We start from the raw sequence: 14,887 nt of genomic DNA on the forward strand, positions 1-14,887 counted from the left end.
ACTGGAGAGATCTGATGTTCTACTCATGGTTCCACTGGAGAGATCTGCTGTTCTACTCATGGTTCTACTCATGGTTCTACTGGAGAGATCTGCTGTTCTACTCATGGTTCCACTGGAGAGATCTGCTGTTCTACTCATGGTTCTACTGGAGAGATCTGCTGTTCTACTCATGGTTCTACTCATGGTTCTACTGGAGAGATCTGCTGTTCTACTCATGGTTCCACTGGAGAGATCTGATGTTCTACTCATGGTTCCACTGGAGAGATCTGCTGTTCTACTCATGGTTCTACTGGAGAGATCTGCTGTTCTACTCATGGTTCTACTCATGGTTCTACTGGAGAGATCTGCTGTTCTACTCATGGTTCTACTCATGGTTCTACTGGAGAGATCTGCTGTTCTACTCATGGTTCTACTCATGTTTCTACTGGAGAGATCTGCTGTTCTACTCATGGTTCCACTGGAGAGATCTGCGGTTCTACTCATGGTTCTACTCATGGTTCTACTGGAGAGATCTGCTGTTCTACTCATGGTTCCACTGGAGAGATCTGCTGTTCTACTCATGGTTCTACTCATGGTTCTACTGGAGAGATCTGCTGTTCTACTCATGGTTCTACTCGAGAGATCTGCTGTTCTACTCATGGTTCTACTGGAGAGATCTGCTGTTCTACTCATGGTTCCACTGGAGAGATCTGCTGTTCTACTCATGGTTCTACTCATGGTTCTACTGGAGAGATCTGCTGTTCTACTCATAGTTCTACTGGAGAGATCTGCTGTTCTACTCATGGTTCTACTGGAGAGATCTGCTGTTCCACTCATGGTTCCACTGGAGAGATCTGCTGTTCTACTCATAGTTCTACTCATGGTTCTACTGGAGAGATCTGCTGTTCTACTCATGGTTCTACTCATGGTTCTACTGGAGAGATCTGCTGTTCTATTGATGGTTCCACTGGAGAGATCTGCTGTTCTACTCATGGTTCCACTGGAGAGATCTGCTGTTCTACTCATGGTTCTACTCATGGTTCTACTGGAGAGATCTGCTGTTCTACTCATGGTTCTACTCATGGTTCTACTCATGGATCTACTGGAGAGATCTGCTGTTCTACTCATGGTTCTACTGGAGAGATCTGCTGTTCTACTCATGGTTCCACTGGAGAGATCTGATGTTCTACTCATGGTTCCACTGGAGAGATCTGCTGTTCTACTCATGGTTCTACTGGAGAGATCTGCTGTTCTACTCATGGTTCCACTGGAGAGATCTGCTGTTCTACTCATGGTTCTACTCATGGTTCTACTGGAGAGATCTGCTGTTCTACTCAGGGTTCCACTGGAGAGATCTGCTGTTCTACTCATGGTTCTACTCATGGTTCTACTGGAGAGATCTGCTGTTCTACTCATGGTTCTACTCGTGGTTCTACTGGAGAGATCTGCTGTTCTACTCATGGTTCCACTGGAGAGATCTGATGTTCTACTCATGGTTCCACTGGAGAGATCTGCTGTTCTACTCATGGTTCTACTGGAGAGATCTGCTGTTCTACTCATGGTTCTACTCATGGTTCTACTGGAGAGATCTGATGTTCTACTCATGGTTCCACTGGAGAGATCTGCTGTTCTACTCATGGTTCTACTCATGGTTCTACTGGAGAGATCTGCTGTTCTACTCATGGTTCCACTGGAGAGATCTGATGTTCTACTCATGGTTCCACTGGAGAGATCTGCTGTTCTACTCATGGTTCTACTGGAGAGATCTGCTGTTCTACTCATGGTTCTACTCATGGTTCTACTGGAGAGATCTGCTGTTCTACTCATGGTTCCACTGGAGAGATCTGATGTTCTACTCATGGTTCCACTGGAGAGATCTGCTGTTCTACTCATGGTTCTACTCATGGTTCTACTGGAGAGATCTGCTGTTCTACTCATGGTTCCACTGGAGAGATCTGCTGTTCTACTCATGGTTCTACTGGAGAGATCTGCTGTTCTACTCATGGTTCTACTCATGGTTCTACTGGAGAGATCTGCTGTTCTACTCATGGTTCCACTGGAGAGATCTGATGTTCTACTCATGGTTCCACTGGAGAGATCTGCTGTTCTACTCATGGTTCTACTCATGGTTCTACTGGAGAGATCTGCTGTTCTACTCATGGTTCCACTGGAGAGATCTGCTGTTCTACTCATGGTTCCACTGGAGAGATCTGATGTTCTACTCATGGTTCCACTGGAGAGATCTGCTGTTCTACTCATGGTTCTACTCATGGTTCTACTGGAGAGATCTGCTGTTCTACTCATGGTTCTACTCATGGTTCTACTGGAGAGATCTGCTGTTCTACTCATGGTTCCACTGGAGAGATCTGATGTTCTACTCATGGTTCCACTGGAGAGATCTGCTGTTCTACTCATGGTTCTACTGGAGAGATCTGCTGTTCTACTCATGGTTCTACTCATGGTTCTACTGGAGAGATCTGATGTTCTACTCATGGTTCCACTGGAGAGATCTGCTGTTCTACTCATGGTTCTACTCATGGTTCTACTGGAGAGATCTGCTGTTCTACTCATGGTTCCACTGGAGAGATCTGATGTTCTACTCATGGTTCCACTGGAGAGATCTGCTGTTCTACTCATGGTTCTACTGGAGAGATCTGCTGTTCTACTCATGGTTCTACTCATGGTTCTACTGGAGAGATCTGCTGTTCTACTCATGGTTCCACTGGAGAGATCTGCTGTTCTACTCATGGTTCTACTCATGGTTCTACTGGAGAGATCTGCTGTTCTACTCATGGTTCCACTGGAGAGATCTGCTGTTCTACTCATGGTTCTACTGGAGAGATCTGCTGTTCTACTCATGGTTCCACTGGAGAGATCTGCTGTTCTACTCATGGTTCTACTGGAGAGATCTGCTGTTCTACTCATGGTTCTACTCATGGTTCTACTGGAGAGATCTGCTGTTCTACTCATGGTTCCACTGGAGAGATCTGATGTTCTACTCATGGTTCCACTGGAGAGATCTGCTGTTCTACTCATGGTTCTACTGGAGAGATCTGCTGTTCTACTCATGGTTCCACTGGAGAGATCTGATGTTCTACTCATGGTTCCACTGGAGAGATCTGCTGTTCTACTCATGGTTCTACTCATGGTTCTACTGGAGAGATCTGCTGTTCTACTCATGGTTCTACTCATGGTTCTACTGGAGAGATCTGCTGTTCTACTCATGGTTCCACTGGAGAGATCTGCTGTTCTACTCATGGTTCTACTCATGGTTCTACTCATGGTTCTACTGGAGAGATCTGCTGTTCTACTCATGGTTCTACTCATGGTTCTACTGGAGAGATCTGCTGTTCTACTCATGGTTCTACTGGAGAGATCTGCTGTTCTACTCATGGTTCCACTGGAGAGATCTGATGTTCTACTCATGGTTCCACTGGAGAGATCTGCTGTTCTACTCATGGTTCTACTCATGGTTCTACTGGAGAGATCTGCTGTTCTACTCATGGTTCCACTGGAGAGATCTGCTGTTCTACTCATGGTTCCACTGGAGAGATCTGCTGTTCTACTCATGGTTCTACTCATGGTTCTACTGGAGAGATCTACTGTTCTACTCATGGTTCTACTGGAGAGATCTGCTGTTCTACTCATGGTTCCACTGGAGAGATCTGCTGTTCTACCCATGGTTCTACTCATGGTTCTACTGGAGAGATCTGCTGTTCTACTCATGGTTCTACTCATGGTTCTACTGAAGAGATCTGCTGTTCTACTCATGGTTCCACTGGAGAGATCTGCTGTTCCATTCATGGTTCTACTGGAGAGATCTGCTGTTCTACTCATGGTTCTACTCATGGTTCTACTGGAGAGATCTGCTGTTCTACTCATGGTTCTACTGGAGAGATCTGCTGTTCCACTCATGGTTCTACTGGAGAGATCTGCTGTTCTACTCATGGTTCTACTCATGGTTCTACTGGAGAGATCTGCTGTTCCACTCATGGTTCTACTGGAGAGATCTGCTGTTCTACTTATGGTTCTACTCATGGTTCTACTGGAGAGATCTGCTGTTCTACTCATGGTTCTACTCATGGTTCTACTGGAGAGATCTGCTGTTCTACTCAGGGTTCCACTGGAGAGATCTGCTGTTCTACTCATGGTTCTACTCATGGTTCTACTGGAGAGATCTGCTGTTCTACTCATGGTTCTACTGGAGAGATCTGCTGTTCCACTCATGGTTCCACTGGAGAGATCTGCTGTTCTACTCATGGTTCTACTCATGGTTCTACTGGAGAGATCTGCTGTTCTACTCATGGTTCTACTCATGGTTCTACTGGAGAGATCTGCTGTTCTATTGATGGTTCCACTGGAGAGATCTGATGTTCTACTCATGGTTCCACTGGAGAGATCTGCTGTTCTACTCATGGTTCTACTCATGGTTCTACTGGAGAGATCTGCTGTTCTACTCATGGTTCCACTGGAGAGATCTGCTGTTCTACTCATGGTTCTACTGGAGTGATCTGCTGTTCTACTCATGGTTCTACTCATGGTTCTACTGGAGAGATCTGCTGTTCTACTCATGGTTCTACTGGAGAGATCTGCTGTACTACTCATGGTTCTACTCATGGTTCTACTGGAGAGATCTGCTGTTCTACTCATGGTTCTACTAGAGAGATCTGCTGTTCTACTCATGGTTCTACTCATGGTTCTACTGGAGAGATCTGCTGTTCCACTCATGGTTCTACTCATGGTTCTACTGGAGAGATCTGCTGTTTTACTCATGGTTCTACTCATGGTTCTACTGGAGAGATCTGCTGTTCTACTCATGGTTCTACTCATGGTTCTACTGGAGAGATCTGCTGTTCTACTCATGGTTCCACTGGAGAGATCTGCTGTTCTACTCATGGTTCCACTGGAGAGATCTGCTGTTCTACTCATGGTTCTACTCATGGTTCTACTGGAGAGATCTGCTGTTCTACTCATGGTTCCACTGGAGAGATCTGCTGTTCTACTCATGGTTCCACTGGAGAGATCTGCTGTTCCACTCATGGTTCTACTGGAGAGATCTGCTGTTATACTCATGGTTCTACTCATGGTTCTACTGGAGAGATCAACTGTTCTACTCATGGTTCCACTGGAGAGATCTACTGTTCTACTCATGGTTCTACTGGAGAGATCTGCTGTTCCACTCATGGTTCTACTGGAGAGATCTGCTGTTCTACTCATGGTTCTACTCATGGTTCTACTGGAGAGATCTGCTGTTCTACTCAGGGTTCTACTCATGGTTCTACTGGAGAGATCTGCTGTTCTACTGATGGTTCTACTGGAGAGATCTGCTGTTCTACTCATGGTTCTACTGGAGAGATCTGCTGTTCCACTCATGGTTCCACTGGAGAGATCTGCTGTTCTACTCATGGTTCTACTCATGGTTCTACTGGAGAGATCTGCTGTTCTACTCATGGTTCTACTCATGGTTCTACTGGAGAGATCTGCTGTTCTATTGATGGTTCCACTGGAGAGATCTGATGTTCTACTCATGGTTCCACTGGAGAGATCTGCTGTTCTACTCATGGTTCTACTCATGGTTCTACTGGAGAGATCTGCTGTTCTACTCATGGTTCCACTGGAGAGATCTGCTGTTCTACTCATGGTTCTACTGGAGTGATCTGCTGTTCTACTCATGGTTCTACTCATGGTTCTACTGGAGAGATCTGCTGTTCTACTCATGGTTCTACTGGAGAGATCTGCTGTACTACTCATGGTTCTACTCATGGTTCTACTGGAGAGATCTGCTGTTCTACTCATGGTTCTACTAGAGAGATCTGCTGTTCTACTCATGGTTCTACTCATGGTTCTACTGGAGAGATCTGCTGTTCCACTCATGGTTCTACTCATGGTTCTACTGGAGAGATCTGCTGTTTTACTCATGGTTCTACTCATGGTTCTACTGGAGAGATCTGCTGTTCTACTCATGGTTCTACTCATGGTTCTACTGGAGAGATCTGCTGTTCTACTCATGGTTCTACTGGAGAGATCTGCTGTTCTACTCATGGTTCCACTGGAGAGATCTGATATTCTACTCATGGTTCCACTGGAGAGATCTGCTGTTCTACTCATGGTTCTACTCATGGTTCTACTGGAGAGATCTGCTGTTCTACTCATGGTTCCACTGGATAGATCTGCTGTTCTACTCATGGTTCCACTGGAGAGATCTGCTGTTCTACTCATGGTTCTACTCATGGTTCTACTGGAGAGATCTGCTGTTCTACTCATGGTTCCACTGGAGAGATCTGCTGTTCTACTCATGGTTCCACTGGAGAGATCTGCTGTTCCACTCATGGTTCTACTTGAGAGATCTGCTGTTATACTCATGGTTCTACTCATGGTTCTACTGGAGAGATCTGCTGTTCTACTCATGGTTCCACTGGAGAGATCTACTGTTCTACTCATGGTTCTACTGGAGAGATCTGCTGTTCCACTCATGGTTCTACTGGAGAGATCTGCTGTTCTACTCATGGTTCTACTCATGGTTCTACTGGAGAGATCTGCTGTTCTACTCAGGGTTCTACTCATGGTTCTACTGGAGAGATCTGCTGTTCTACTGATGGTTCTACTGGAGAGATCTGCTGTTCTACTCATGGTTCTACTGGAGAGATCTGCTGTTCCACTCATGGTTCCACTGGAGAGATCTGCTGTTCTACTCATGGTTCTACTCATGGTTCTACTGGAGAGATCTGCTGTTCTACTCATGGTTCTACTCATGGTTCTACTGGAGAGATCTGCTGTTCTACTCATGGTTCTACTGGAGAGATCTGCTGTTCTACTCATGGTTCCACTGGAGAGATCTGCTGTTCTACTCCTGGTTCTACTCATGGTTCTACTGGAGAGATCTGCTGTTCTACTCATGGTTCTACTGGAGAGATCTGCTGTTCCACTCATGGTTCTACTGGAGAGATCTGCTGTTCTACTCATGGTTCTACTCATGGTTCTACTGGAGAGATCTGCTGTTCCACTCATGGTTCTACTGGAGAGATCTGCTGTTCTACTCATGGTTCTACTGGAGAGATCTGCTGTTCTACTCATGGTTCTACTCATGGTTCTACTGGAGAGATCTGCTGTTCTACTCATGGTTCTACTGGAGAGATCTGCTGTTCTACTCATGGTTCTACTCATGGTTCTATTGGAGAGATCTGCTGTTCTACTCATGGTTCTACTCGAGAGATCTGCTGTTCTACTCATGGTTCTACTCGAGAGATCTGCTGTTCTACTCATGGTTCTACTGGAGAGATCTGCTGTTCTACTCATGGTTCTACTCGAGAGATCTGCTGTTCTACTCATGGTTCTACTGGAGAGATCTGCTGTTCTACTCATGGTTCTACTGGAGAGATCTGCTGTTCTACTCATGGTTCTACTGGAGAGATCTGCTGTTCTACTCATGGTTCTACTGGAGAGATCTGCTGTTCTACTGATGGTTCTACTGGAGAGATCTGCTGTTCTACTCATGGTTCTATTCATGGTTCTACTGGAGAGATCTGCTGTTCTACTCATGGTTCCACTGGAGAGATCTGCTGTTCTACTCATGGTTCTACTCATGGTTCTACTGGAGAGATCTGCTGTTCTACTCATGGTTCTACTCATGGTTCTACTGGAGAGATCTGCTGTTCTACTCATGGTTCTACTGGAGAGATCTGCTGTACTACTCATGGTTCTACTCATGGTTCTACTGGAGAGATCTGCTGTTCTACTCATGGTTCTACTAGAGAGATCTGCTGTTCTACTCATGGTTCTACTCATGGTTCTACTGGAGAGATCTGCTGTTCCACTCATGGTTCCACTGGAGAGATCTGCTGTTCTACTCATGGTTCTACTCATGGTTCTACTGGAGAGATCTGCTGTTCTACTCATGGTTCCACTGGAGAGATCTGCTGTTCTACTCATGGTTCTACTCATGGTTCTACTGGAGAGATCTGCTGTTCTACTCATGGTTCTACTGGAGAGATCTGCTGTTCTACTCATGGTTCTACTCATGGTTCTATTGGAGAGATCTGCTGTTCTACTCATGGTTCTACTGGAGAGATCTGCTGTTCTACTCATGGTTCTACTCATGGTTCTACTGGAGAGATCTGCTGTTCCACTCATGGTTCTACTCGAGAGATCTGCTGTTCTACTCATGGTTCTACTCATGGTTCTACTGGAGAGATCTGCTGTTCTACTCATGGTTCTACTGGAGAGATCTGCTGTTCTACTCATGGTTCTACTGGAGAGATCTGCTGTTCTACTCATGGTTCTACTGGAGAGATCTGCTGTTCTACTCATGGTTCTACTGGAGAGATCTGCTGTTCTACTCATGGTTCTACTCATGGTTCTACTGGAGAGATCTGCTGTTCTACTCATGGTTCTACTGGAGAGATCTGCTGTTCTACTCATGGTTCTACTGGAGAAATCTGCTGTTCTACTCATGGTTCTACTGGAGAGATCTGCTGTTCCACTCATGGTTCTACTGCTGGTTCTATTGGAGAGATCTGCTGTTCTACTCATGGTTCTACTCATGGTTCTACTGGAGAGATCTGCTGTTCTACTCATGGTTCTACTCATGGTTCTACTGGAGAGATCTGCTGTTCTACTCATGGTTCTACTGGAGAGATCTGCTGTTCTACTCATGGTTCCACTGGAGAGATCTGCTGTTCTACTCATGGTTCTACTGGAGAGATCTGCTGTTCTACTCATGGTTCTACTCATGGTTCTACTGGAGAGATCTGCTGTTCTACTCATGGTTCTACTGGAGAGATCTGCTGTTCTACTCATGGTTCCACTGGAGAGATCTGATGTTCTACTCATGGTTCCACTGGAGAGATCTGCTGTTCTACTCATGGTTCTACTCATGGTTCTACTGGAGAGATCTGCTGTTCTACTCATGGAATAGAATCTGATAGATCTGATGTTCTACTCATACTGTGTGAGACATGTGTCTCTCACAGACACGTGTCTCTCACAGACACATGTGTCTCACACAGACACGTGTCTCTCACAGACACGTGTCTCTCACAGACACGTGTCTCTCACAGACACGTGTCTCTCACAGACACGTGTCTCTCACAGACACATGTCTCTCACAGACACGTGTCTCTCACAGACACATGTCTCTCACAGACACGTGTCTCTCACAGACACATGTGTCTCACACAGACACGTGTCTCACACAGACACGTGTGTCTCACAGACACGTGTCTCTCACAGACACGTGTCTCTCACAGACACATGTGTCTCACACAGACACGTGTCTCACACAGACACGTGTGTCTCACAGACACGTGTCTCTCACAGACACGTGTCTCTCACAGACACGTGTCTCACACAGACACGTGTCTCACACAGACACATGTGTCTCACAGACACATGTCTCTCCCTGACATTTGTCTTTCTGTCCCTCCTGATCTGACCAGAGCAAACATTGAGTTCAGCTTATTAAGGCACAGCAGGTGCCACATATGCACAAAACCAGTCCAAACATATTGCAGAGACACACGCTCAATGTTCTACCTCATGTGTTCATCCTCTGACCTCTGACCTCTGACCTGCAGCTTCAGTGTTCAGAGTCTGCAGAGACAGAAGTGTGACCCACATGTTCCACATATAAGACCTAAGTTCTATGTCCTCAGGCAAAGACATGACATGATTACATCACAGGACATGGGGGGCGTCTATGCGGGACATGGGGGGCGTCTATGCGGGACATGGGGGGCGTCTATGCGGGACATGGGGGGCGTCTATGCGGGACATGGGGGGCGTCTATGCGGGACATGGGGGGCGTCTATGCGGGACATGGGGGGCGTCTATGCGGGACATGGGGGGCGTCTATGCGGGACATGGGGGGCGTCTATGCGGGACATGGGGGGCGTCTATGCGGGACATGGGGGGCGTCTATGCGGGACATGGGGGGCGTCTATGCGGGACGTCTATGTGGGACATGGGGGGCGTCTATGTGGGACATGGGGGGCGTCTATGTGGGACATGGGGGGCGTCTATGCGGGACATGGGGGGCGTCTATGCGGGACATGGGGGGCGTCTATGCGGGACATGGGGGGCGTCTATGCGGGACATGGGGGGCGTCTATGCGGGACATGGGGGGCGTCTATGCGGGACATGGGGGGCGTCTATGCGGGACATGGGGGGCGTCTATGCGGGACATGGGGGGCGTCTATGCGGGACGTCTATGTGGGACATGGGGGGCGTCTATGTGGGACATGGGGGGCGTCTATGTGGGACATGGGGGGCGTCTATGTGGGACATGGGGGGCGTCTATGTGGGACATGGGGGGCGTCTATGTGGGACATGGGGGGCGTCTATGCGGGACATGGGGGGCGTCTATGCGGGACGTCTATGTGGGACATGGGGGGCGTCTATGTGGGACATGGGGGGCGTCTATGCTTTGTTGGCAGGGCCTTTGTTGGCAGGGCCTTTGTTGGCAGGGCCTTTGTTGACAGGGCCTTTGTTGGCAGGGCCTTTGTTGACAGGGCCTTTGTTGGCATCGTGTGTTCATCACAAACGTTGGGCAGAGGCGGAGTTTCACAGAAGGGGTGGAGCTCGGGGACCAGGTGGTAAGACGGGCGGAGTCAGGTGTGCTCTCCGCTTCAGTGATGAGGCTCCTCCCCTTCATTGATGAGGCTCCTCCCCTTCGACCGCTCGCACCAGAAGTGCACCTTCTGCCTCTGGTGGTTAAAGGAGGAACTTCAGGCAGGTCTGAGGCCCCTGGAGTCGGTGGTGGACATGTCTGAGCAGCTGCTGAGGGCCCCATGTCTCCATCGCTCTGCACTGCTCTGAGCGGCCAATCAGGAGGTCTCCATCGCTCTGCACTGCTCTGAGCGGCCAATCAGGAGGTCTCCATCGCTCTGCACTGCCCTGAGCGGCCAATCAGGAGGTCTCCATCGCTCTGCACTGCTCTGAGCGGCCAATCAGGAGGTCTCCATCGCTCTGCACTGCTCTGAGCGGCCAATCAGGAGGTCTCCATCGCTCTGCACTGCCCTGAGCGGCCAATCAGGAGGTCTCCATCGCTCTGCACTGCTCTGAGCGGCCAATCAGGAGGTCTCCATCGCTCTGCACTGCTCTGAGCGGCCAATCAGGAGGTCTCCATCGCTCTGCACTGCTCTGAGCGGCCAATCAGGAGGTCTCCATCGCTCTGCACTGCTCTGAGCGGCCAATCAGGAGGTCTCCATCGCTCTGCACTGCTCTGAGCGGCCAATCAGGAGGTCTCCATCGCTCTGCACTGCCCTGAGCGGCCAATCAGGAGGTCTCCATCGCTCTGCACTGCCCTGAGCGGCCAATCAGGAGGTCTCCATCGCTCTGCACTGCTCTGAGCGGCCAATCAGGAGGTCTCCATCGCTCTGCACTGCTCTGAGCGGCCAATCAGGAGGTCTCCATCGCTCTGCACTGCTCTGAGCGGCCAATCAGGAGGTCTCCATCGCTCTGCACTGCTCTGAGCGGCCAATCAGGAGGTCTCCATCGCTCTGCACTGCTCTGAGCGGCCAATCAGGAGGTCTCCATCGCTCTGCACTGCTCTGAGCGGCCAATCAGGAGGTCTCCATCGCTCTGCACTGCTCTGAGCGGCCAATCAGGAGGTCTCCATCGCTCTGCACTGCTCTGAGCGGCCAATCAGGAGGTCTCCATCGCTCTGCACTGCTCTGAGCGGCCAATCAGGAGGTCTCCATCGCTCTGCACTGCTCTGAGCGGCCAATCAGGAGGTCTCAACCATGTCCTGCTCCTGAGGCCAGCGCCGCTCTGAACATGAAGTGTGAGTCAGGAAGTGAATTTAGTCCCTAGAAGAGAAAAAACTAGATATTTACAGATATTCCCCCAACACACGCCCCCAACACACGCCCCCAACACACGCCCCCAACACACGCCCCCAACACACGCCCCAAACACACGCCCCCAACACACGCCCCCAACACACGCCCCCTACAGGAACACACGCCCCCAACACACGCCCCAAACACACGCCCCCAACACACGCCCCCAACACACGCCCCCAACACACGCCCCCAACACACGCCCCCTACAGGAACACACGCCCCAAACACACGCCCCCAACACACGCCCCCAACACACGCCCCCAACACACGCCCCCAACACACGCCCCCAACACACGCCCCCTACAGGAACACACGCCCCCAACACACGCCCCAAACACACGCCCCCAACACACGCCCCCAACACACGCCCCCAACACACGCCCCCAACACACGCCCCCAACACACGCCCCCAACACACGCCCCCAACACACGCCCCCAACACACGCCCCCAACACACGCCCCCAACACACGCCCCCAACACACGCCCCCAACACACGCCCCCAACACACGCCCCCTACAGGAACACACGCCCCAAACACACGCCCCCAACACACGCCCCCAACACACGCCCCCAACACACGCCCCCAACACACGCCCCCTACAGGAACACACGCCCCCAACACACGCCCCAAACACACGCCCCCAACACACGCCCCTAACACACGCCCCCAACACACGCCCCCAACACACGCCCCCAACACATGCCCCCAACACACGCCCCCAACACACGCCCCCTACAGGAACACACGCCCCCTACAGGAACACACGCCCCCTACAGGAACACACGCCCCCAACACACGCCCCAAACACACGCCCCAAACACACGCCCCCAACACACGCCCCCAACACACGCCCCCAACACACGCCCCCTACAGGAACACACGCCCCCAACACACGCCCCCTACAGGAACACACGCCCCCTACACACGCCCCCAACACACGCCCCCTACACACGCCCCCAACACACGCCCCCTACAGGAACACACGCCCCCAACACACGCCCCAAACACACGCCCCCAACACACGCCCCCTACAGGAACACACGCCCCCAACACACGCCCCCTACACACGCCCCCAACACACGCCCCCTACACACGCCCCTACACACGCCCCCAACACACGCCCCTACACACGCCCCCTACAGGAACACACGCCCCCAACACACGCCCCCTACACACGCCCCCAACACACGCCCCCTACACACGCCCCCAACACACGCCCCCAACACACGCCCCAAACACACGCCCCCAACACACGCCCCCTACAGGAACACACGCCCCCAACACACGCCCCCTACAGGAACACACGCCCCCAACACACGCCCCCTACACACGCCCCCAACACACGCCCCCTACAGGAACACACGCCCCCAACACACGCCCCCTACAGGAACACACGCCTCCAACACACGCCCCAAACACACGCCCCCAACACACGCCCCCAACACACGCCCCCTACTGGAACACACGCCCCCTACTGGAACACACGCCCCCTACTGGAACACACGCCCCCAACACACGCCCCCAACACACGCCCCCTACACACGCCCCCTACAGGAACACACGCCCCCAACAGGAACACACGCCCCCTACACACGCCCCCAACACACGCCCCCAACACACGCCCCCAACACACGCCCCCTACACACGCCCCCTACACACGCCCCCAACACACGCCCCCAACACACGCCCCAAACACACGCCCCCAACACACGCCCCCAACACACGCCCCCTACACACGCCCCCAACACACGCCCCCTACACACGCCCCCAACACACGCCCCCTACAGGAACACACGCCCCCAACACACGCCCCAAACACACGCCCCCAACACACGCCCCCTACAGGAACACACGCCCCCAACACACGCCCCCTACACACGCCCCCAACACACGCCCCCTACACACGCCCCTACACACGCCCCCTACAGGAACACACGCCCCCAACACACGCCCCCTACACACGCCCCCAACACACGCCCCCTACACACGCCCCCAACACACGCCCCCAACACACGCCCCAAACACACGCCCCCAACACACGCCCCCTACAGGAACACACGCCCCCAACACACGCCCCCTACAGGAACACACGCCCCCAACACACGCCCCCTACAGGAACACACGCCTCCAACACACGCCCCAAACACACGCCCCAAACACACGCCCCCAACACACGCCCCCAACACACGCCCCCTACTGGAACACACGCCCCCTACTGGAACACACGCCCCCTACTGGAACACACGCCCCCAACACACGCCCCCAACACACGCCCCCTACACACGCCCCCTACAGGAACACACGCCCCCAACAGGAACACACGCCCCCTACACACGCCCCCAACACACGCCCCCAACACACGCCCCCAACACACGCCCCCAACACACGCCTGGAACACACGCCCCCTACACACGCCCCCAACACACGCCCCCTACACACGCCCCCAACACACGCCCCCAACACACGCCTGGAACACACGCCCCCTACTGGAACACACGCCCCCTACAGGAACACACGACCCCTACTGGAACACACGCCCCCTACAGGCACACGCCCCCTACTGGAACACACGCCCCCTACAGGAACACACGCCCCCTACAGGAACACACGCCCCCTACTGGAACACACGCCCCCTACAGGAACACACGCCCCCTACTGGAACACACGCCCCCTACAGGAACACACGCCCCCTACTGGAACACACGCCCCCTACAGGAACACACGCCCCCTACTGGAACACACGCCCCCTACAGGAACACACGCCCCCTACAGGAACACACGCCCCCTACTGGAACACACGCCCCCTACTGGAACACACGCCCCCTACTGGAACACACGCCCCCTACAGAAACACACGCCCCCTCGAGTTGTGAGAAGGCCCCTTGTTATAGCAGGAAGCTCCTCCACCAAATCAACAGTAAAAATCTGTATTTCTCTTCAAACAGAAACATAACTTTAATAAATACAATTCAGTGAGAGACTTATCCACCCTCGCTGTGGGAGGGACTTAGTCCTTAACATGTGCAATACTCATGTAACCACGCGCAATACTCATGTAACCACGCG

Source organism: Eucyclogobius newberryi, unplaced genomic scaffold (genome assembly GCF_026437365.1).
Source record: "Eucyclogobius newberryi isolate DKJ021-1_F unplaced genomic scaffold, fEucNew1.0.hap1 SCAF_217, whole genome shotgun sequence".
NCBI lineage: Eukaryota > Metazoa > Chordata > Actinopteri > Gobiiformes > Gobiidae > Eucyclogobius > Eucyclogobius newberryi.